Source organism: Columba livia, chromosome Z (assembly GCF_036013475.1).
Source record: "Columba livia isolate bColLiv1 breed racing homer chromosome Z, bColLiv1.pat.W.v2, whole genome shotgun sequence".
Lineage (NCBI taxonomy): Eukaryota > Metazoa > Chordata > Aves > Columbiformes > Columbidae > Columba > Columba livia.
In genome coordinates this window covers 64,769,580-64,793,072 of record NC_088642.1, presented here as the reverse complement: position 1 = coordinate 64,793,072, position 23,493 = coordinate 64,769,580, and the positions used below count along the sequence as shown (strand labels likewise).

Here is a 23,493-nt window from a genome sequence, read left to right as displayed (position 1 = left end):
GCAACCTGAGGAATTGAGGAATTCTGAAGAAGGTGCTTAGAGTGCCTGAGCCTTACCATTAAATTTAGTCTAATATTGCTTTGAGAAAATGTGAGGAGGGCACTATGTTGAGGTACTATCAACAGCCTGTGTTAGTAAATTGACAAGTGATGTATTGTGAGCTACAGGTGGCTTAAATTTTTTGTTCATTTGTTTTGCTTTGTTTTGTTTTAAGCTGTGTTTCTTGCACAAAATCATGTTATTCAAATTTACAAGTCATTCATGTAGCAGGCTTACCAGATATATGCAGAAAAATGTTTCTTTAGCAATCTGCATGGGTGTTCAGAAGTACCAGGATGTGACTGAGCTGGAATCACAAAATCACAAAATGGTGGAGGTTGGCAGGGATCTCTGGAAGTCATCTCACCCAACACCCCTCCTCAGGCAGTGTCACCTAGAACCAGGATCCTAAACTCCACCATCTCATGGTCACTGCAGCCAAGGCTACCTTCAACCTTCCTATCTCCAGCGAGCCTTTCCTTGTTTGTGACTATGAGGTACAGCACCTTTCCTCTTTGGCTCCTCTGTCACTTGGGTCAGGAAGTTGTCATTAATGCTCTCCTGGAACCTCCTGAATTGCTTATGCACTACAGGTTTGTTCCTCTGGCAGTTATCTGTGAAAGTGAGGCTCTTCCCAGCTGTTTGTAAAAGTCCTCAGCCACTTGTTCTTCCTGGTCAGGCAGCCTCAATAGACACCCACTACAATGTCACCTATACCAGTCTGTGCCAATCACCTGGCCTAGCACCTTTGAGGGAGGGCTGACAGCCTGGCAGACCACTTAAAGTGTGTACCTTTCCTTTGCAGCACGCTTGGCAGTCTTTTGAAGAGTTATCTTATGCCAGTTTTCTATCACACGGTTGTTGCTTTCAGACAAGTCACTGGAAGGCAGAGAGTTGTTTGCACCTGAGGTGGCAACCATGATATTTTACTGTGTTTATTGCTGTCATTTTAGACGGGTGGTGTTTTTTGTTTTGTTTTGTTTTCAATAGCCAGAAAAGGCACCTGTGAGGTCTTTCAATCCTTGTATAAAATTCACCTTTGCTATGCTTACTAAGTAGTATTGACAACTGATAATGACAGAGAGACTGCAAGTAATAACTAGTGATGATTTTGTGGTAGCTTCCCTTTCCTTACATTACTCCCTTCTTCTTTCTCAGTCCTTTCTCAGTCCTCCTTCCTTACTTCTTTCCCTTCCCTCCATTCCCCTCCCCTCTTTCACCCTTCCCTCCTGTCCTTCTCTTTCCCTGTCCTGTCTTTCCCACCTCTCCTCTTCACAAATTTACAAAATTGTAGACTGATTGAGGTCGGAATAAACCCTTGGAGGTCATCTAGTCCAATGTCCCCTGGTCAAGCAGGGTCACCTAGGGCCAATTGTCCAGGACCATGTCCAGACTTTTAATATCTTCAGGGATGGAAACCCACAACCTCCCTGGGCAACTTGTGCCCAGTACTCAGTCTCCCTCACAGGGAAAAGTGTTTCCTGATGTTCAGAAAGAACCCTCTGTGTTTTACTTTGTGCCCATTGCCTCTGGTCCTGTTACTGAGTACCAATGAAAAGAGTCTAGCTCCATTTTCTTTGAACCTTGCCATCAGATATTTGAACGCACTGTTGAGATACCTCCTGTGTCTTTCTCTGCTTTAGGCTGAAAAGTCCAGTTCTTTTAGACTTTCCTCATAGAAGAGATGTTTCAGTCCCTTAGTCATCTTAATGGTCCATTGCTGGACTTACTCCAGTATGTGTGTTTCTCTCTTGTATCAGGGAGTTCAGACTTGGCCACAGGACTCCAGGTGTGGCCTCACCAGTGCTGAGTAGAGGGGAAGGATCACCTCCTTTGACCTGCTAGCAATCCTTTCCCTAAAGCAGCCCAAGATACCATTACCCTTCTTTGCTGCAAGGGCACTTTGCTAGCTCATGGTCAAGCTGGTGTCCACCAGCAACCCCAGGTCTCTTTCTGCAGTGCTACTTCCCAGCTAGTTGCATGTGGCTGTTCTTCCACAGGTGCAGAACTTTATACTTCCTGTTGTTGAACTTCATGAGGTTCCTGTCAGCCCATTTCTCCAGCCTGTTGAGTTTGTGCTGGATGTCAGCATGACCCTCTGGCATATCAGCTGCTCTTCCCAGTTTTGTGTCATCTGCAAACTTGCTGAGGGTACTCCCTGCTCCATCACCCAGATAATTAATGGAGATGGTTAAACAGGATCAGACACAGTAGTGACCCCTGGGGTATAACGCTGGTTACTGTAATCCTTCTTTTTCTCCATCCTGCCTTCTCTTCCCCTACTTGCCCCTTCCCAATTACTCTCTTCCCCTTATCTCCTACTGCTTCACACTCATCTTTTTTCCCCTCCCTGCACTTCCTTTCCCCCTTTTCCCTGTTGTTTTCCATCTGGTCCTAAGTTGTGAGGTCTTTGATAACATTCAGTGTTCACGCAGTGACTAGTATGGTACTACTCACATCTTTGATTTAGGATGCTTGATTTAGGCGCTACTGTATTACAACAAACATCAGAAGATCATCAGTGTGAACGTCTGCTTTTCATATGGTGCCTTGCAGCCTGATTTAGAGAATCCGGGGTTTTAGCTATCTAGGCTGGGAGCAAACTTTTAATGAACTATTAACGTATTCTGTGTATTGGCATTTTTCCACATCTTCTTACATTTTTCATTCTGAACACTTTTGTTTGCTTCCAGTCCTTAATATTACTACTCGTAGCCAAGACATTTTGAAAATGTATGCATAAAGAGTGACAGTGAGAATGAGTTAGCAGTTGACCATTGGAACAACCAACTAAGTAGTTGTTCCTTTAACAAATTCTTTATTTGTTATTTGAGTGCGGAATGGCACTGCCCTAATGCCAGAAGATCTGTTAAATTATATACCACCAAAAAGCTGAGCAAGAGAGGCATCCTTATCTCAATTTCCCCCTACATTTCTCTGTTTTGGAGAAATAAACCAATATTTTAAAATGTGTTTATGTTTGCGTGGGTGCATGTATGAAAAGCCACTGCTGTACTTTTACTTCACATGTACTTTAGAGGTTCTGCCCCGAAGTGGTAATATTGAATATTGTTATCATTGTAAAGGGTCTTATGCTATGTCTTTTTTGATCATGCTCTTCCCCTCCTATCCCTTCTCTTCTGTTTGCTGTGGTGTCAGACATGGCTTTAAAGCTGTCATCTAATTTAGATGATGTTTTTGCAGTGTCTTACAAAACCTGGGGTTGGTCCTGTCTGTGAGTGAGAGAAGAAGACACTTCTGGTTTGTGAAATAAACTTAAGCTTTTCAGCAGGTGCAAGAACCCTCAGTGCTCCAAGGGGAAGTTTATGAAAAGTTGAAAGAAATTAACCTCAATTAAAAGGAATATTGATTGATAGTTACAGAGCTAAATATGATATATTGCTCAAGAAAAAAATTGTACATTAAAAAAACATTAAAGTTCTGATAGAAAACATTAAACCCAAGAAATTTGCCACAGAGGGTAAAATGTAAAATTGTTTACAACTCTTTCTAGTATATAACTAAAATAGGACAAAGTAAGGAATTAGTTAATAATATCCCCTGTTGAGCCAAGGAATTAGGATTCTTCAGGGTGTACTCTCATTTTGGTTTGCTGAGATTTTATTGCTCAGCAGTCATTACATATGTTAAAATCCGGGCCCCTTCAACTATGAATATTTTTTCTGTGCTTTCCATTAGTTTGTGCTTAGTTTCTTAGTTTTTTTTTTCCTGCTGAGGTAAAAGTCTTTGAAGTTCTATAGTCAAATAATGATGGTTTAAACACAGTTATTGGTCACATAAGGTAATTACCTACTAGGTAGTAGAAACAACCATTTATATTTATATATATATATATATATATATATATATATTTTATCTCTATCTATCTATCTATCTATCTATCTATCTATCTATCTATCTATCTATCTATCTGTGACTGGAACCTTAGAACTTCAGCTGTAGTTAACATTGGCTTTACTAATTGAACATGAAGAAAAGAAAAAAAACACCAACAACATCACATACCTCTGGCAGCCATAATAGTCACTTAGGTTTGGTAGCCGGCCATGTGGATCAAGTGATAACAGGTAACGTTCATATGTTCACTTCCAGTACTTGCCAGGAGGACTCTGTTCTGCTTCATTATCTGCTGACACATTGTGTTCAACAGGAGTATGTTTGAGGTGGAAGTTTGCTACTAGCTTGAAGCTATGCACAATAAGCCAGCACCTGCATAAAAAGCACTGTCCTTCCCTGCAGGCCAGGAGATATTGGCTCATGCCAATCATAACCTGAAGCACTTAAAAGTGATATTTGTAACTGTTAAATGTGTGGAATTCTCTTGAAATACATACACTCACTTCTGATAAAAAGCAAATGTAAGTGGGATGAATAGGTTCTTTTGGCTCCCTACTGGGAGCAGCTGCTGCTAATAGTGGGAGTCATGGAGTCATCTCCTCCACTGGGTATATGCAACTTTTCTTTTTTTTTTTTTTAATTCCCTTTTTTTTTTTTTTTTTCTCTTTTGACTATGTCTAGAGAAAAAAATAAAGGGAAGTGATAATTCCTTCAGAAAGCCACGTTTCAGAATCATCCATTAGGTGATAATACATGTGTTCCCAGAGAATTAACATGGTTGAACCCCATTGAGTGGAATGGCACAGCTGTAAGTTCAAAGAAGCCTCACTATAAAAAGTGACTAGTCCTTTGAAATATAAGAAATTTAGTACTTTTTGTTCAATTTAATGTAAGTGGGGTTACTTTGTGATAATTTAACTTCAGAATGTGTTTTAATAACTCTGGATTACATAGAAATATATTTTTATATGAGAAAGTCCTTAGCCTTTGCAGAGAGATGGTTTTTAAGGCCAAACTAATTTTTTTATAATACTTGAAATGAAGTCCCATAGTGACAGTGTATGAGATAGGTGTAGTAAATCTGCAATTTGTGGAGAAGAGCATGAATGTTTACAAGATCAGAACAGGACTGAGTGAACCTCAGTAAACTGAGAGTTATGTTCTGTGTGTTAGTCCAAATCTAAGAAACTGAAGAATCTGACCAGAGGGAATGTTTAACGGTAAAAGCAGTTGTTCTGCTGTGTCTTTCAAGAGTGGTTGATGAAGCTTTGGAAGTTAACAGGGGGACAAAATGTGTGTGGCCATGACAGATTTTAGGTTAAGTTGGTATGTATAGATGACAAAAATAATTATTATTTGGAAGTGGTTTGGGGAGCTGGGATCATGGTGATGGTGATTCTCACAGAGTGGTGATTTGCCATGACCTCTGTTAGTGCAGGCAGCGAGTTATGACAAGATGTTATCATTGACAAACCAAAGCAAAGCAGTCAGGAGGACTTTGTGTAAAGTTGCTCAGGACTTGAGACTTCTTCAATTAAAGAGAATGAGTAGGAAACAGTGAGAGAAGAGTGGAAGAGGATGGGGAGAGAGGGAAAATCAGGGCATGAAGAATCTGAAGTATTCTCCTTAAAACAAACTCCTTCATTGCTACAGATCTGTATTTGTGATTGTCTCACAGCTGCAGGAAACCATTTGTTTCCATAACCTTTCTGACATTACTTTCCTAGTCTCACCTGGAAGGTAGTGGAAAAAACTCAGGTTTCTCTGTGTATTGGAACAACGCAAAGGGTTTCTAAATATTTTCCATTGCTACTGTTAATCATCTGTGTACTAGTAAGCACTTAAATATTGCAAGCCTGATGAATGTTGGCTTAATGTGTTAGATACTGCTGAGTTTCTTGAAGAAGATAGGCTAGTAGGGGATAGCCCTACTAGAAAACTGATAACTTATTATAGTCCAGATGTCTATGCTTTACCTGTGGTGCCAGATCAGTGTAACTTTAGATGGAGTGTTTTTCCACTGTATTCCTGCAACTGACCTTTGAAGCACCAGTGGTGACAACTCCAAGGCAGACAGGAAAGGAGGAGGGAATGGCAATCAAGTGGTGGAAGATGCAAGGTCAAAAAGATGATTCTGCAGGTAAATGAAGTATTGCCATCTTCCTTAACTAAATATGGACAGCAAAAAAAGTTTCGGAATCTCATGAAAAAACTGCTATATGATATATGTGCTTAATTTCCTATTATTTCAGTTGAAGGAAATTTGAGACTTTATTATTTAGACAATAGACTACTCACTATACAGTTGTTTCCTGAGGTCATAGACTAAAACTGTCCGTTCAAGTAAAGTAATATATCATTAGATATGTAGAGGATTTGATTAGTAATTTGACACACGTATAGCATTGCACCTATAAAAGAAAACATTCTTATATGTTAAAAATCCCTCACAAAAGAAAACTGTATCTGAATAATCTTACACCTGTAAAATTGATTCAATTGTGCTGCATGTCTGTGGGTATAAGATTCTGCAGATGTTTGTTCAGTGTAAGGGTCATTATTTCTGCCAGCAGCTAACATATGCATAATAATCACAAAAGCACAGCTATTTGCCTAGCTGTCCAGTTTCACGTGCTGTGTGAATGTATATGCAATCAAACTTGTATACATAGCTCCCATAGCTTTACCATCAATGTACATACTTTTGTTTTCAATGGAAAAAACAAATGTTGAGAGGCTAAGGCTTCACAGGGTATTAACCAAAAATAAAATTGACTTAGTTCTCTTAGATATATTAGAGGAACATTCTGTGCTGTGTCTTTGTTTTCTATAGGCAAAAATAAAATCTAAAAGCCCATTGGAGTTTTAAATACAATATAAATGTCATACATAATCATAACAAGTATGCAAAATGTTTTCAAACATTTGTATTGTATGGAAGCAATTACTGGCACTGACTGCACCACACACCCCTCATATGGGCTAAGGCCAAAAGAAATGAAGGTCTCTAAACAAAATTACTTTGTGTGGGTGGGAAAGAGTGAGTTTTAACTTTTATTAGGGAGCCAGTCACATACTCTAGAACTGAAATAAATACTTCAAAATAATGTTTCGTGTTAGGCTTTTGTTACTTGTCACTATGTCACAGGTGTTCCAAAGGAGGCTCTTAAATTTTCATAACAGAAGACTTTAAGGTATGATGTGTACAAATACAAATTTAGCAGGAAGTTCTGCATGTGCTGTGCTGCCAGCTCTGTGGTTGCTGAGTTAGTACATAGCATTTTTTCTCAGCATGTTAATTTTACTCATAGTAAACCAGCACTGCCTTCCATGCCTCCATTTCATATCTGTAAATAACTGTGATTATTCCGCCAGGTGCTCTGTTCAATGGTGCATTTGCAATTCTGGATGTTTTGAGCAACCTTCTCTGGAATCCTGTTTTCTGACTGGTCAAACCATCTGTAATACATAGTTTGTACACATGGGGATGGAAACAAATACTGCATCTTGTCTTCTGCAGGTAGATGCTTATTTTCATCAAAGAAATACATTCTCATATGTTAGTGACTTTCACATTGTTTGCATAGCTCCTTCCTCCAAACTTGGGCTCTTGCTGACCTGTGTAAGTTTCTGATGCTTGCCATGTCAGGACCCCTTGAGAAGCCTGAATACCTCACATGCATAAGTTATGGCCACTTCTTTCATGCCAGCTGGTCGGATGAAGGACATAGCCTTTTCTGACAATTTGTCTTTATCTCCCTTTTAAAAAAAAGACACTGTCTCTCCTTATGTCCGGGGCTCTCCGTGGTGGCAGTTGTGCTTCCTTACTGCATATAGAAAGAAAGTCTCAGGGGTTAAACCCAGAACATTTCAAAGTTGGAGGAAACTCTCCACCAATGCATACAGCCCCTTCTTAAGACTGCAACATCTCACTTCCCTGAGAAAGTACTTTACCAGGGTCTTTCCTGCTGCAACTTGTCACAGTGAAATACTGACAACTGTGAATTTTCCCCAAAAGAATAACTGTGGTGTTCTTGCTTTCATGGGCATGCACTTGGGCCATTATGCTGCCACTTTGTTATAATGAGCAATCATATGTGTGTTATGTACTGCACAAAGCTGTGTACCAGCTGAGTTCCGAACAAGGGAGAACACTTCATTGCAGAAGTTTAAAAGACATCACTTAGTATTTTCTCCCTGATGTTTAATGTGGCAGCGTAAGTCATACAATAAATCTTGATGTGGCACTCATTAGGCATTAAGAGGCAAAATGCATTGTATGTTTTGTCTGTAGCTTAGTGATACAGCATCTCTGAATGCTGCTACTGCAGCAGAGGAAATTTTGGAGGATACTGCTGTAGCAGTTGGTATCATGAACATCCTGTGGCAGCAGGGACGCATACAAGCAGTATGGTTAGAAAGTTTTGAATAAAATAGGCTTGGGACTATGAATTATGCAGCTGAGTACAAACTAGAAAGCTGAAAGGAGGACAAAGACATTGATGAATGCTTTTGTTAGGACATGAGGTGCATGGAAGAAATTTGGATCAGATTATTTTACTCTAAAATGAGGCATATATTGCACTATTTGTATGTGTATGGGCATTAGGAATCTATCTGTGGATATCATGTCGTACTTTAGACTACACTTTTGTGGTTTTATGATCATCAGAATCCCTGTAAGCCTGTAATTTAGTTACCTATCTCAAATTATCAGAAAGAATATAGAACAGTGTAGATAAAACAAAGAGTATGAACCATTGTCCTGCCCCCTCAAAACTCCTTCTCAGCTTCAGGGTGAATTCCAGTTAATAAAAAAAAAGGCACTCCCTTCTGACTATAAAAGATAAATTTCAGCAGGAGTGACTGTGTGTGTGTGTGTGTGTGTGTGTGTGAAATCAGTGATGCTATGTGGGTACATGTATACATATACTTAGATACACACACACACACACACACACACAGATTCACACATTAGGCAGATACTGGAGTAAAGTCTTTGAATATTTCTGTTAATTTGGTGTGATAAACCAACTATTCGTCCTGTAGGGTAAACTGGTCATTCTGAATATTCTTACAATAATATTTGCCAGTTTCACAAGTAATTTGCATATAAGTTATTTTTTAAGGTAAATCTGTGCCGTATCCATATTAGGTAGCTGAAGCGTAATTTTCACTCTATACGTAGTTTAAAGTCACATCCTCAGAAGTGACTTGTAAATTCGTTTTCCTGATTTAGAACCTGTCGGGCTCTGATTACTGTAACCATTCACAGCTGTGGCAGAAGTCAACTGGAACAGCAAATCAGTGCCTATGAACATTAAATCAGGCACCCCAAAAGGAACTCCTGTAGGAGAGACTGTATATTTTTCTCTGTGAAGAGGCTGCATGATATGCTATTAAATTTGTGTGGATTAGAGTGTGGTACTTTTGATTTCTTGGTTTCTTAATCCACTAGTAAAAGTACCTCACTGAAAGTTTTTCTGTTGCTTCTATGCATACCCACAATGTTCAGGCGTGTTCTTACTGTCTACAAACCATTTTAATTGTGTGCAGTTTCATGATCATGTTATGGCAAGTGTGGCTGGATTTGGAGTTCGAGTGTGGCTTTTCTTCCGTGCTCACATAGAAGGGAGTGCCCATGGCAACTTTGTCTGTGAATGAAGCAGAAATTTTCTAGTTAAACAATTTTACTTCCTATATTATGATTCATTGATTTTTTTTTTTTTTTTTTTTTTTTTTTTTTTAATGGAATAGGGCAGTAGACTAGCTGGTTGTATGGCTTGTATTGAGGATAAAGAAATTTTACCAGTAATCTTATTCATCAGCACACAAAATGTTACTTCTTTATCTGTTTCTTTGGATTAAAGTAAAATCTGGATCAGGCTACAAATAACAGTGAAGTAACTGTAACAGTCTGTCTTAAGAGTCAGCTAATTCAGATCTAATGTTAATATCATTAATGTTAATATGATTCTCTTTAGCATTCATAAAGAGAAGAAGAAAAGTGTATGTAGTAGCAGTAGACTTTTTTGGCTTTGCAAAAATCTGCTTGTCTTTTCATCTAAGAAACTTTTCAAAATATGCGTGGAAAAAATAATTCCTTTTGTTTGAGTTAATAGATTTTTATGTCTGAGCTGGTTAATTTTCCAGCAACCATCACTACATAACGTTGTGTTACTGTTTCAAATTTGTACTGACTTGTTGGTTGTGGTACAGTTTTCCTTCATTCCCTACTTGTTGTGTCTTTGTAGTGAATTTTGTAAGTTCAGTTAATCAGGTGAATCGCAGTGCTTAGCACATATCTATCTTTGATAAGCTTTTGTCGTTCTTATTTTGTAATTCGGTCCTTCCTCTAACTGTAAGGTTCACTTCGTTCAGTCAAGGAAAATGAGACAAGGAAAGGTAGAGGAAACTTTCATAATTGAAAGTTTTATAAATAGATTTTATATAGACGTGTATGTATATTTAAAAAGCTTGGCCAAATGGTGACTTTGACAAAGATTTAACAAACCAGGAGTGTGAAGTGTTCTGTAGGCTAACAGTTTTAATGGGTTTATCTTAGACAGTTCTTCAGTTGTGAAAGTGTCAGTTAATAATTTACCCATCCCAAGAGGCAGTGGAAGCAATCACACTCTGCAGCGAAGTTCTCCTGGGCCTGTCGCGGAGCTGCAGCTCATCTTGACTATAGAAATGCGCCACTGGATGCGACATCAGCACTGTGTCTGCACTTTGACAAATGAAGTCTTGTAAGAGCTAAATAAGGCATGGGAAGTTTTGGAACGAGCAAACAGCTCTTCAGCTGATTCCTGCAGTAATGGATTACTGTAAATGTCCATCTGCTGCACATCAGAGGGAACACAGGTTAAAAGGAAAGAATTTTGGCTTTTTTGGTACCGTTTTTTTTTTTTTTTAATTTTTATTTTTGTGTGTGTGTGTGTTATTTAATTTATTTATCTATTTAGTTATTTACTTATTAAAAAGCCCACAACCGTGAAACACAGAAAATGTTTCTAAAATCTAGAGGTACAGTTAGCAATGTTTGCATGGTATTTGGAATGTAAATGTTCTGCTCTGATGATACATTGCAAGAGTTGTAGTTTTCTACCAGAAATGTGAATGTTTAACATAAAAAAGCCCTGAAATATAGTACTTTTACCATCACCCTTTACCATGCAATTTGTTCAGATGCAGTTGTTAACATGAAATCGCAGTAGATTAAGCACTATTTATGTGAATTTTATTCCAGCATTTACTCATTGAATTATACTGTAGTACCAGGATGGTAAGTTTTGTAATTTGTTTTCCACTATATGAAGAATGTTTCTCCACAAATATTCACTTTTACATGCATAGTTTTTTATTAGACATTATGCCATTCTAAAGATTTACAGTTATTTAATAATGATTTATTATAGTAATTTATTCTGCCAGCTGTGGCACATTTTTACTGGAATTTGTAAATCAAATGTATATTGAAATTCACTAGAAACATGCATTTCAGATTCTAATGAAATGTACTCCAAAATTGTTTTTAGAAGTGGGCAGCTATGTGAATGAACTGTAACTTTCAGTTTCTAGTGTTATATAAAAGCTTTTCCTCCACCTCTCTTATTTACTTGCCAGTATTGGTTGTTTCACTTACTGCAGGATTAGTAAATCTTGATGCTCCTGTGTGAAACAAACAGCAACAAAACTGTAGAGCCATTGACTTTGTCCTCCAAGGCATCAGTATCAAATCATACACTTGACTTGCAGTGATCAAGTCACGTTAAGGATTAGGAAGACAGCCTGACAGCAGTTTTAGTGTGCTTCTAATTGCTGTCTCTTTGTTGTGATAGAAAGTGCATGTCTTGAATTTAGTGAGTCATAAGAGACACTGAGTGAAATTAGTACTTGAGGTGATAGAAAAATGTGTGTATGTTTGTAGGGGAGGGGAAGGCAAGGATAAACCAACAGCATTTTTACAATATTTTGTAAAACTTTTACAACATTTTTCAATAGAATTTTTTCATTTGCAGCTTGACTACAAACTCTGCGTTTAGTTTCTTTTAAAGCTCTGATGAAGCATCCTGCCACTAACACTCCCTTCAGTTTGTAGTCTGATACCTGATATTCCTGGCTATTTGAAAATCTGGCATGAGCTATAGGTGTGAAGCGCTCTTTAAAATTCCAACTTCATGTATCAGATTCCCAACAGTAAAAATCAAAATGAGAAACTTTCTTTCTTCTATCTTTTGTCTCTCTTGATTATTCAGGCTATAAACCTTTCTAGACAGGAACTCTCTCTTCCTTTTGTTTGTACAGCATCCAGCACAGCTGGAGGAGGGAGATGGGCTGAGCTTCATTTTAAGTCTCTTAGACTTGGTTTTAATACAAATAGGATGCAGCTAACATCAATGAAGCCGTCTCTCAGTTCTTCTGTAAATAATCCTGAGATAAACTGTCTTTAAGTGAAAATTCAAAATATCTCAGCTTCTTATAGGGATTTATTTTTTGGGTTTGATTCTGATCTCAAAACCAAAGCATCTGTTGCTTTATACCTTGTGAAAATCAGCTGCAGTGCATGTGTCCCCAAGTAAAGGATCTCAACCTGCCTGGTAAACAGTGATAACTATCTTGTTTACCAAAGATCAGAAATAAACTTCAAATTAATTCAACACATTAGGATACTGAAAGCTTGCTTCTTTAATTTTTGTGAATATGGTATCTTTATGACAATAAGTAAAATTGTCATGGCAAAATTCAAAAGAGAGAAAGGATGGAAAGTATAACATTTCTAAATGGATGCCTAATGATTTTGATCTCTCTCTATGAAATCATGAATATATTAGAAAAACAGACAAATGAAAAGTCAGTTTAAGTACATTCACCTACAGAAGATCCAGTGTCAAACGTAATGGTAAGTCATTAATTGAGAAAAGTGCAGAAGTTTATTTCCATTTCCTGTATAGAGATGGGGTGATTTTTATAGAGTGGTTGCAGGAACATTCAGAGCAATATAGAAGCTGAGAGTTCAAGGTTCATTTCTTAAACATTTTTTAAAAGATTATTTTTTCTTAAGAACTCTGCATTATATGACAGGAAACAGATGATGTTTTCTTTGCTGCTTTCTAGGTGTTCTTTTCACCTCAATTACCTTCATACAGTTAGCTATTCTGTTAAGCCAAGTGTATGACACTATATAGTCATCTATGTATTTACATTGATGGTTATCCACTATTCCTTTTGAAAAGTGACCTGCAAAGCAAATAAACCTGCTTGTGCCCTGATTTTGCTTGGCATGGCATGTTTTTAGTTGTTCTCAATTCTTCTTGTATTAAACTTGTATGTGAGGAGGGAGTAAGAATATAGGAAAAGTTTTCATTGTTAAAATTTCTACATTGCTTTACTCTTTTAGTCTCTTTGATTTAAAACTCACTGAGATTTTTCTTCTTTAGAAGGCTCAATCCTAGAGGATCAGTCCTCCAGCAAAAGAGAAAAAAGGCAGAATTTCTTCTTCCATACAAATGTGCTTCTAAGACAAATTTCATCTTTTAAGCAAAACAGGACATGCCTTCCTTTCTTGCAGTTTTACTTAAGGTGCTAATATTTTTGCTTCTGAGACACCTTTAGATTGACAAGAGAATATTATACTTTAAGGAGGTTAAAAATCTTTATAGGTACTCACCAGGTTTTGCTTTAGCTTGCTATTTTGACATCAGAGTGGAGAATGGAACACTTCTGTGCTATTTTAAACTTGTTGAGCTGCATGTCACCTTTTAAGACATGCTTACTCAGTAGCTCATCGGCAGACAAAATCTTAGAGCTTTTTATTTGGCAGCTTTGGACAACAGGGGCATAGGCCACTGACATTCTCCCACCTACAAAAATCCTTCCTTTTCCTAAAGTGGAACTGGTTTTTCCTTATGATTGCCTTCTAACATGTTCACAGGTATCCTGGAGGTGAGTTGGATGAAGGAAAATTGGTAGTTTTTATATTAGAATTATCCTGTGCTGTAATGACTGTCTCTGTTGTTCTGTCTTTAGCATACAACCAGCTGGTTGAACCTAAACTAGTACTTGTAATGGTTTAGCTTGGTTTTGATCATCTCAGTGGAAATGAAAGCGGTGAGACTGATGTTAGGAAAAGAAGGGAGCACGTGTCTAACTGCTGGTATGCTGAGCAAGCTTGGTGGGCATCACTGTTGCATTTCCCTGCCATGGGTGTCCCTCGTCCTTCAGAGCACATGCATGAATAAGGATGAATGCTTTTTGAGGCAGAGCTTTCTTCACCTCCGATCAGCCAACTCTGGGAGAAATCAGTTGATGTTAGTGTCCTTTCTTCACATTTTCCAAGTAACCATCTTGTTTTGGGGACTATCACTCCTTGCTGTGACCAAACCTTGTCTATGTTTCCAAGATGTATTTGATATAAAGAAGAAAAAGCTCTCTTGCAAAATTGGCAAGTTTTTGAAGGGATATTTATGTACCCCACGGGAACCTGCAAACCCAGTTTTCAGATTAAAAGTAGTGAGAAAAGTAATTTAATCTCAGGTGGTAAAATATGTCCAAAAGCTGAAGCTTCTGTTTGGTGTACAGTGCAAGTAAAATGCTGAAAAATCCACATCCCAGGGACAAAAAGGAATAACAGGCATGGCTTTTGTCTTAGGATCCATTAGTAAAGAGTAGGAGATCTTAAAAAAAATCAGGCTGAGGTAACTTAGAAGTATCTGCCTTTCTCTTTCTGGCTTCAGAAAGGTCTCAGCATTGTACTGCAGAGGATGCAAGATACTTTATTAATTCTCTGTTTTACATGTAATAAAGTTACTAACACTATTGAAGGTCTACAATAGGGCTTTCTTGCAAAATGGTGGTTAAATCCGTGCCTTTTAGATGCAGGCCCAAGGGCAGAGGAGTGTCCTCCATATAAGGGCTTAAGCAACAATAGTGTTATCTGGAACAACCTCCACTACCCTCTTCTCCCATCCTTGAACACTCCCCAACCTAACCCCCCAAATCCTTGGTCTTTCCATAACTGTAGATGCTTCTTTGGTGCCAGCCTTGTAAGTCTGTTGCAATTACCGTAGAAGCAAAATCCAGTTTAGTCTTTAAAGAGCACTTTTAAGGTCCTTGTGGGTCAACATGTCCCAAGTAGGCCATATGTGAAAGCCAAGACAGTGACTGTCTATTGTGATGTTCCTTTAGGGCCCCTTTCCCCAACACTCCTATTCTCTCTTCAGTTGAGTGAATGGATAAAACCCAAAAGCTTCAATTTCAAGTCTGGCTTCTGAAGAAAACCAGTGTGGTTCATTTGTGGGCTGGGAATAGGGGTTTGAATTGGCATAGACTTGTGGGTGCTTTGGGCTGGAGCGCACACAGCTGTGGGTTCCAGATGCTTGCTATCCTGTATTAATGTGGCTTGTCTGTGAAACCATGGCATCCGCAATACTATACAAAGGTCCACGCCTGTGGTGGTTTGGGAACTACTCCCAGCAAGAGAAACTTTAGTTTTTAAAGTGCGTTAGAACAAATTTACAGCTCAGAAAGGTTTAGATAATGCAAAATTGTGCTTACGAATTTCATTTTAACAGAGATTCGGACAGTATTACACATGAAAACTTTAGACTCATGGTAAACGGCATTTTGCTGTTTTGAGGATGAACCTAGGAAGTAACAAGCTTATTTGCCCCATAATATCCTAATATTATAGGAGCTCAACCTGTTTATATCTCCTACGTTGCTGATGTAACCAGTATGCAAATATCCTAGAAATGTACTTTCAGTGTTTATATGTAGTTAGTGTATCTTCATCTACTATGGTAGCAACATGGGGTGGAAAGAGAAGTGCATATCCTGATTTTCTTCCAAATGTGCTGAACGTTCACAGATGTATTTGTCTTTAAGAACTGCATGTTTTACACACTTTTTGAAAAGCAGGCCAACTCATTTTTTTTTCCTGAAATTGTGAATGAATTACTGATATTAAGAATATTTTACCATTTTATGTTGAAGTCACTTTTTAAAAAATTCACACAAACTATTGTCTTGCATATTAAATTTAACAGAATAGGAAGTATTTTTAGATCACTTTTCAATGTAAGCTCTGTCCCTGCAATTTTGTGGTTTAATAAAGAAATGTCTTTGTATAGTATCTTTCACACAAACTTTATCTCCAAAACACTGTGCAGAGTTAATAAAATTAAAAAGGTTTTTTTGCCTTTTTACTAGAAGTTAAGAGACATAGACATGAGAACAGAGACATATTGTTTCCAGATGAAGGCTGAAAATAGATGGAGAATGAGGGAGAAAATGCAGCAGGGTGGTTCCAGATGGCAGGCATTGCAGAGGAGAAGGTTCTTGCAGCCATGTTGGCCAGAGTGTGCAAAAGGACAAAAAAGGAATCTGATGCCAAGCGTGAGAAGCTGAAATATAGAGTAATGTTGTAGAAACTGTATAAAAGATTTTTTTTTTTAAAAGTGTCTTTTTTAACTGAACAGAGTGCTGGATTTCTTTGTGTGTAATGAGGATATTTCAGGTGAAATGATGTTATAAAAACTGAATTTTACTGATGCTGTGCACTCAGCAGGTGAGCAGGTATCTTTGTTTTTTGTTTTGTTTTGTTTTTTTTTTTTGAGGGGGGGTGTTTTCAAACAAAATAGTAGCTTGTAAGTATTTAAAAGTTTATTGAGTCTTATTGCACTTCTGAGTATCTTATAAATTATTTAATTGTCTGATGGATATGTGGCTACCTAACTATAGGGCATGAAATATGCACTGTTCCTCTAATACACTGGAGGGAGACCTGTTTATAAAGTATTTAGTATTGGTTTTATAATGCACTGTTGTCAACAGGAGACCACGAGGCTCAAAGATCAATCTCATTTTGGCCCACGGTATTAATGCTGCTTTATGAAGCTCTGTGACAGGTCACTTAGACAACAGCTCTTAATGAAGGGACTTTGTGCCAGTGTGTGGTCGTGTGACTGTCTGTTAGCAAGGCGTACTTCAGTCGCTGCCAAGGCTGCAGATGAATCTCTTTGTCCAAGTCCCAGAGGTGACTTTGTGGCTGCTGCTACTGCTGGCCAGGTGATGGAGCTCATCATTTCCCGGGTCCTCCAGAGGGAAGTGAGACGGAGACTGCTGAGTTCTTGCTAATGCAGCTTTTCCTAATTGTCCAGAGAGCTAGTAGGACACTGGGCAGTTCAGGCAATTCTGTGTACTGTGAATGAGTCAGTAATTAGAAAAACATAGCTGGTCTTAATTCAGTCTTGCATTTGTGCATGAAGTGTCTTTTCAGCCATCTGAAATCCATCACCAGGATTTTTAGATCAGTTTAATTATTTAATTATGACAGACTTACATTTTAAACACCAAACAATTGTTACTAAGAGGTGGCACAATAGACTATATTATTGAATAATTAGATCATAAGCCTAGCCTACATTTAAACCCCTTGCACTGTTGTGGGATCCAAAGACCTTGCTGGTTATGGAGACAGTTTACTGAAAGGATGAGAATAAAGAAATCCGCTACCAGAGGATAAATTGCTTTCTAAAGGTCTTGTACTAAACTACTGTACAGTAGACAATTTCCACAGTTTAGGATGTTTTTCAGAAAACAACAACAAAACTTGCTGAGTTTAATAGTATATTAAAAATATAAACCTTGCTAAACCCCAGATAATCAATAGCTGAAAGATGCTGTAATATAGTAGTACACATCTCTAATAGTATAGTGATAATCTGTGAATGTGAACATGTGTAAATGTGGGGTTTTTTTAGATCAAAGTATTTGACTTATCTTTCTTGATGACTTATATAAATTGGGTTATTGCATTGTTATTTTAACAGTTGCTGGGAGCTTGCTACTTTTTCTGTTGAATCCTGAACTTAGATTTCAGCAGATACAACCAGTTTTGAAATATTTTATTTTAAAAGTGAAATACTTTTATATTTTAATTAGACATCTTCCTATATTACCTGGCATGTCAGGTGTCCCCTGTCCGTTTAAGTTCCTTGAATACCAAAACAGAACGTCTGAATTATTTCAGTGGTGGGCCATACAGACATTTCACTAGATGTTCAGTTTAAACCAAAGTCTCTCGGAGCTGATTATATCTGCTATGCTTTGAGTCAGATTCTCATACCTTAACATGGATATCTTTTACCCTTTCGTATAAATAGTTAAATAATAAATATATAGTTTTGTGTCAACAGAAGACACTGACAAACACAGATATGAAATGAAGGCTGGATGTGAAACTGCTACATGTGCAGAACAAGCTGCCCTGATTACCCATCTGCAAATTAAGTGATTTGCACCAAATTTTTGCTAAGCACGTAAAATTCTTCTGAGAAAAGCATGAACTTTTTCAGTTTACTGTATTATCCCCATATATGTAGTGGTTATTACTAGTCAAATGCCATCCTGATGTGTAGAATACCTTTTAAACAGCGAGTAATTACTTAGGAAATTTAATGGGCACAATCAACAAACTGCTATTACTTGGTGTTGTTTGTTTTTACAAGGTTTTTATCAAGTTACTAGTTTTTGCATTTTGTCATTCATATGTGTGTATCCACTTTAATAATGATTCTTTGATTCTTTGTTTCACTTGTGTACTGCTCTGTTGTTGAGCAAGCAAATTAGTATATATGACAGATCTCCCCTACAAAGCAGGTCAAGAAACGTAGATGTGATTTCTTCTGTAAAAAGTAGCTTCAGGTGATCTGAAGTCCCAGTATTGTCTTGTTTAAATAATAAAAAACCACAACAAAAGCAAAACAAGAAAACAAAGAAAACAAGAAAACAAAAGTATGTGTTAGTCATCCCCTACAGCTGACAAGAACTTTCCTCTAATTTTTGTAATATCCTCCATGTTCATGTTCAACCCCCAAACCTGCAACTGGGCTTCTCTGCCAACATTCACACTGTGATCATGTTAAGCACTGAAGGACAGCATGTATGGATGCCATTGACTTGTCTGTGTGCTTTTTTTGTATTTGACTTTTATTTTGTTTCTGTACCTAATTAAAAGATAGCAGCTGAGTGACTAAAATCCTGATTATCTGTGCTTGATGATGGTTTCATCTGCCGGCAATAGGTCACAGTTTTCATCCTTCTTTTTGCTACTGCTGTGTCACAGCAGCTTTTGTATGTGTTTTGTGGTATGTTGTGCTGATAAAGATTTTGGCAAAGATGTGATTAGGATCAGTTGCTGTGTGACATCTTGCTAGGAACTGAAGCTTTTGTAAAAAGTAATGTGCACTTTCAAACTCATAAGCGAAAATTTTCTTCAAGGATAACGGTCCTGTCATGTCACCTAATGTGCAATGAGGACCAAATTAAATATCTGTCAAAAAAAAAAAAAAAGATAAATGACCAACTTCGAGTAGATTAGGGTTTGAAAATATTATTATTTATAAGTGAAAACTTCAATGGCACTGAAAAGTTCTGCCATGCCTCAGTTGTCTGAAGATCTGGATATTAAGCACTTTTGACCTGAACATTCTTCCTACATTAAAAAAAAAAAAAAAGAAAAAAATAGGTGTGGACACTTCCAGAATCTGTGTGAATTAGGCACACACATCAAAGTGAAAAACAGATTCCTAAAAGCACAATACCATTGATAAGACAGAGAAGAAGGATTCAGCAAGGACGCGTGGAACGCAGAGGGTAAAAAGTATTCACTCTCATTGTTGCATGATGACATAATCAGTCCCATGCATTTTGGTTACAAGTCAGAAGTTACCTATTAAAACTCACACAAAAATGTTTTACAAAGTAAGGATGACAGGTTTCAGAGAAAATACAGTGCAGCCATTTTTTTTTTTCTTTATGATATGGAAATTTGAGTAGATTATCTGTTCAGAGGAGCTGTTAATAAAGGTTAATCTCCAGCCGCCTTTTTTTTTTTTTTCGTTTTAGACATCTGTTAACATTTCATAGAGTCTAAATGATGTTGCAGAGTGAGTCCCTTGTATAATTCTTAGGGAGAAAGGGGATGGTAAAGAATGACATTTCCACAGTAGGATCCCCGCCTCTCTGAATATGACCATCAAGATGGCTTTGCATAATTTTCAAGTATGACATCATATTCCTGATAGGGCACAATTCACAACTTTGTTGTTATCCATGGATAAAGTGTAAGCATGATCCTTAGAGTCTCTGCTCACACATTATTGTAACTACAAATAGAAGAATTCTCTCTTACTTGGTGAAATACATACATATTGGCAGCATTATGGAATACTCCATTATAAAATGTCTTTAAAACAACTGAATTATATAAACTTGGTTGTTTCAACACAAGCAAGGGCTGATTGTCATGCGATGTGGAGGACCATTTTCATTATTTTGGCAAGAACAGGGACAGTTTTGTCCTGACGAGCTATTAGATGAATACCAGAATGTGTCACATGAAAAACCACTGATCTTTAACCCAGCTATCTACTTAACCAAGCCTAGAAATGAATAGTGAATAAGGGAAGAGCAAAGGCCAGTTTACTGTCATTGCAAATTACAGAAACTGTTAACATCTGCAGCAAGATGAACTCTGGGAATTACAGGTACTATCCAGTAAATCAGTCAAGGGTACAGAGATTTAGGAAAACTGTGTATACAGATATGGGATCACCAAGTGTGTATGTTGTGCATATATATCATTACTATTGAAAATGGGAACGTTAGCTTAAAAAAAGATAAAGATTTTCTGTATCTTTTCCCAGTACCATTAATGAATCCTGAGAATGAGCACCACATGTAAGGAATGCTCCTTTAGAATAATTGATTGATAGTTATCATTAAATAGAAACTTAAACACAGAATCAACAGAAATAATAAATCTGTGCTCACTGTTCTGTTTTATCTTTTTTTTTTTTCCCAGGAGTAGTCTCGGGGACACTGCTGCATGTACAGTTAATATAAACATTTATACTGAACTCCTAGATGTTTGAAAAACAAATACTGTAAAGATCAGTAACATTTTAAAATTATCAGTTATGGGAATTAATGCTTACAGAAAAACACCATTCTTTCTTGCCCTGCTAGTAGAATTGCATTGTCTCCCTACAGTCTTGTTAGCTCATACTAACTGAAATGCAAATTCTTTCCAACTAATTGGACCTCGTTGAACGTACATGTACAGTACATAGTTATATGCATGTAGATTTTTTTTACTAAATTCCTCTGTAATTATTTTCTTGATTAATATCTAAAGCAGAGACGTGGAACAAAAATCTCTTTAAAGCGTTTACATATTATTCAACATTAAAAAGATAGTAACTGTTGCATGTTTTAACAGCTTAATTAATAATACAGAATAATTGGAACAAAAGGAAGAAAATATTTTTTCAATTTTTAGTCATTTTGGACTATTTGCATTAACCCTTTGACTGAACTATTAACTATTGGCTGATACTGAAATGATCAGAATAATGGAATTTAGAAAAAATAAGATATGTTTACACTATATGGCACATTTTGCTGGCTAGATGTTCTTATTGGCATCACCTGGGCTTTCTGTAATCACTTTCCTATCCTCTCTTGCCATATGGCGCATTTCTGTATCGGTAGTTTTAAGAGATGAAATCAACAGTATATTTTTTAAAGGTTCACAAAGCTACACATGTAACGTAATGGTTTCTGATAGTAAGTAAAAAGTATTAGGTAAAATGAAAAGAAAAAAAAAAAAACACCTCACATACAGTTCACAAAGCACTTAGACTTCACAAAAACACAAGTAGACAACTGCAACTGGACTCTCTTTAAGTTCCATTAGAACCTGGATTCTGTAGCCACCTCTTCTATTCAGCACCCGGGTATTCCCAGGAGCCGAAGATGTAAAATAATTTCACAGATCCTTTTATCTTTCAGCACAAATGCCATTGGATAGCTGTAAAACACTTGCAGAAGATATTCCTGATTAAAAATCTATTGAAAATGAGATTTTTTAAAAATGCTTTTAGAAGGATTTGTTTTAAATGCTGTTAGAGCCCTTACCTTGTCTATACTGTTTCTGATTCTCATATCAGTTAGCCAAAGAGGAGAGAAAAAATGCTGTTCTACTCAGTTTGTGCCAAACTTGTACAGTAAGAAGGTAGTTACTATGCTTCCCACAGATGATTCGAGGAATATTTCTGCCTCCAAAGGAATTACAGCAATAAACAGAGGGCAATAGATTACAAAGTGAAGTACTGAGTTCTAAGCCTGGTTTCTGATTATTACAATTTTTGCTGAATTTCTTGTCAGTTTTGTTGCTTTTTTTCCCCCATATTGCTGTATGGTTAGAGGAGGCTTGATCTGCTACTGTAGGAGGTGTACTTCATTGTGTTTTTCCTGCAATTATTATTTTTATCTCCTTAGTGATTACTAGTTTTAATATTCCTGTTTGAAATTCAGTATTTGTTTTCTTGGTTTTATATGCTGGCATTATTGTGCCAAAACAAGATGCTACATAGGCACCATAGATTTAAGAATGACCTGAGCTGGGCTGAAATGGGCAGACAAAATTTTGTTTCTTTTCTGTCATGTTAGTTAGCAGGGGGTGTGTGTGGGATATTTCTTTCTTTAAAATCCTGTGAATCTGTGATGTGGAAGTCACACATTTGACAATTAAATGATAGTCCTTCTTTGATACAGTGATCTGAATGTGTGCTTAGATTTCATGTAAGGTTGTAGCATTCTGGCCAAGATTTCTGCTTGGGAAGACCAGATTTGGATGTATTAGCTAGTCAGCCTAATAACCCTGTACAGACTGTATTGATTTTCTAGGAGAGAGTTTATGAACTAAATAAACTTGGAGTTGGTGTCTTAATAAACTGCTTCTCTCAGTCTGTCACATTTAGTTACTGAGCTCTGCAGTTTAGGGGAAAAAAAGGCTAATTCTGTTACAGATTGTTCACAGCAGGGTCTCCAAATTAGCCCTTTGTTTTGTAATGCCACCTTGCTTGGGCTCTCTTTGAGCACATTTCTCAGTTTTACCCTAATGAGTTGCAACACTGATAATGTGGCTGATGATCTTTCATTGATTTCACTATCACTTGCTTGTCTGGTAATTGATCCGTTGCTGAGCCTCTAGTTAATTATATCGGCTTTGACATGGCCCGGTCCACCGGGAATTTCAAGTCTTGCAGAATAACAGTTTTAATAAAAGAGTCTATTACTGCAGGTGCTTGCTGCTGCATGCCAGTTGATTTTGTGTGTGCGTGTGTGCACGTGCGTGTGTGCTTGCATGCATGTGTGTGCACTTTAAAAAAAAAATTGATTATTATTATTTTCCTTAATTCTCTGTGAGAGGAGAGGACTGCAAGACAGGAAAAAGAACGGGGCGGGGGGGGGGGGGCGAAGGGGGGGGTAAGAGGTGGAGATAAAGACAGCGAGCGAGAGCACGCAAGAGATGCAGAACGGAGAAGAGAGGAGGAAGCTTGCTATTGACAGTGTCCTTAAGCCTCCCACAAATAACAGCCATTAGTGGGAAGGTCAGGAGCTGAGTATGCAGCTTGACTGAGGCACTGAGTGCCACTTCAGAAATGAAGAGGCTGGCAAATTTTAGAGGGAGTTTGCGGGGCTAATAGCTAGCTGTAAAGGTACAGCCACTGTTGGCACAATTGACTC

At 37.5% G+C, this 23,493-nt stretch overlaps 1 protein-coding gene across 4 annotated transcripts in view; it reads left to right on the top strand.

Annotated features, from left to right (window-relative positions):
• BNC2 (basonuclin zinc finger protein 2) overlaps positions 1 to 23,493 on the top strand; it is a 355,747-nt gene that overhangs the window by 68,674 nt on the left and 263,580 nt on the right. The window contains exon 1 of one of the 4 annotated variants that reach the window (XM_021288803.2): positions 23,288 to 23,465. The exons of the other annotated variants lie outside the window; for them this stretch is intronic. The gene's annotated coding sequence lies outside the window, so the exon portion shown is untranslated. Of the gene's footprint in view, positions 1 to 23,287; positions 23,466 to 23,493 lie in introns of those variants that run through there. 4 annotated transcript variants of the gene reach the window in all.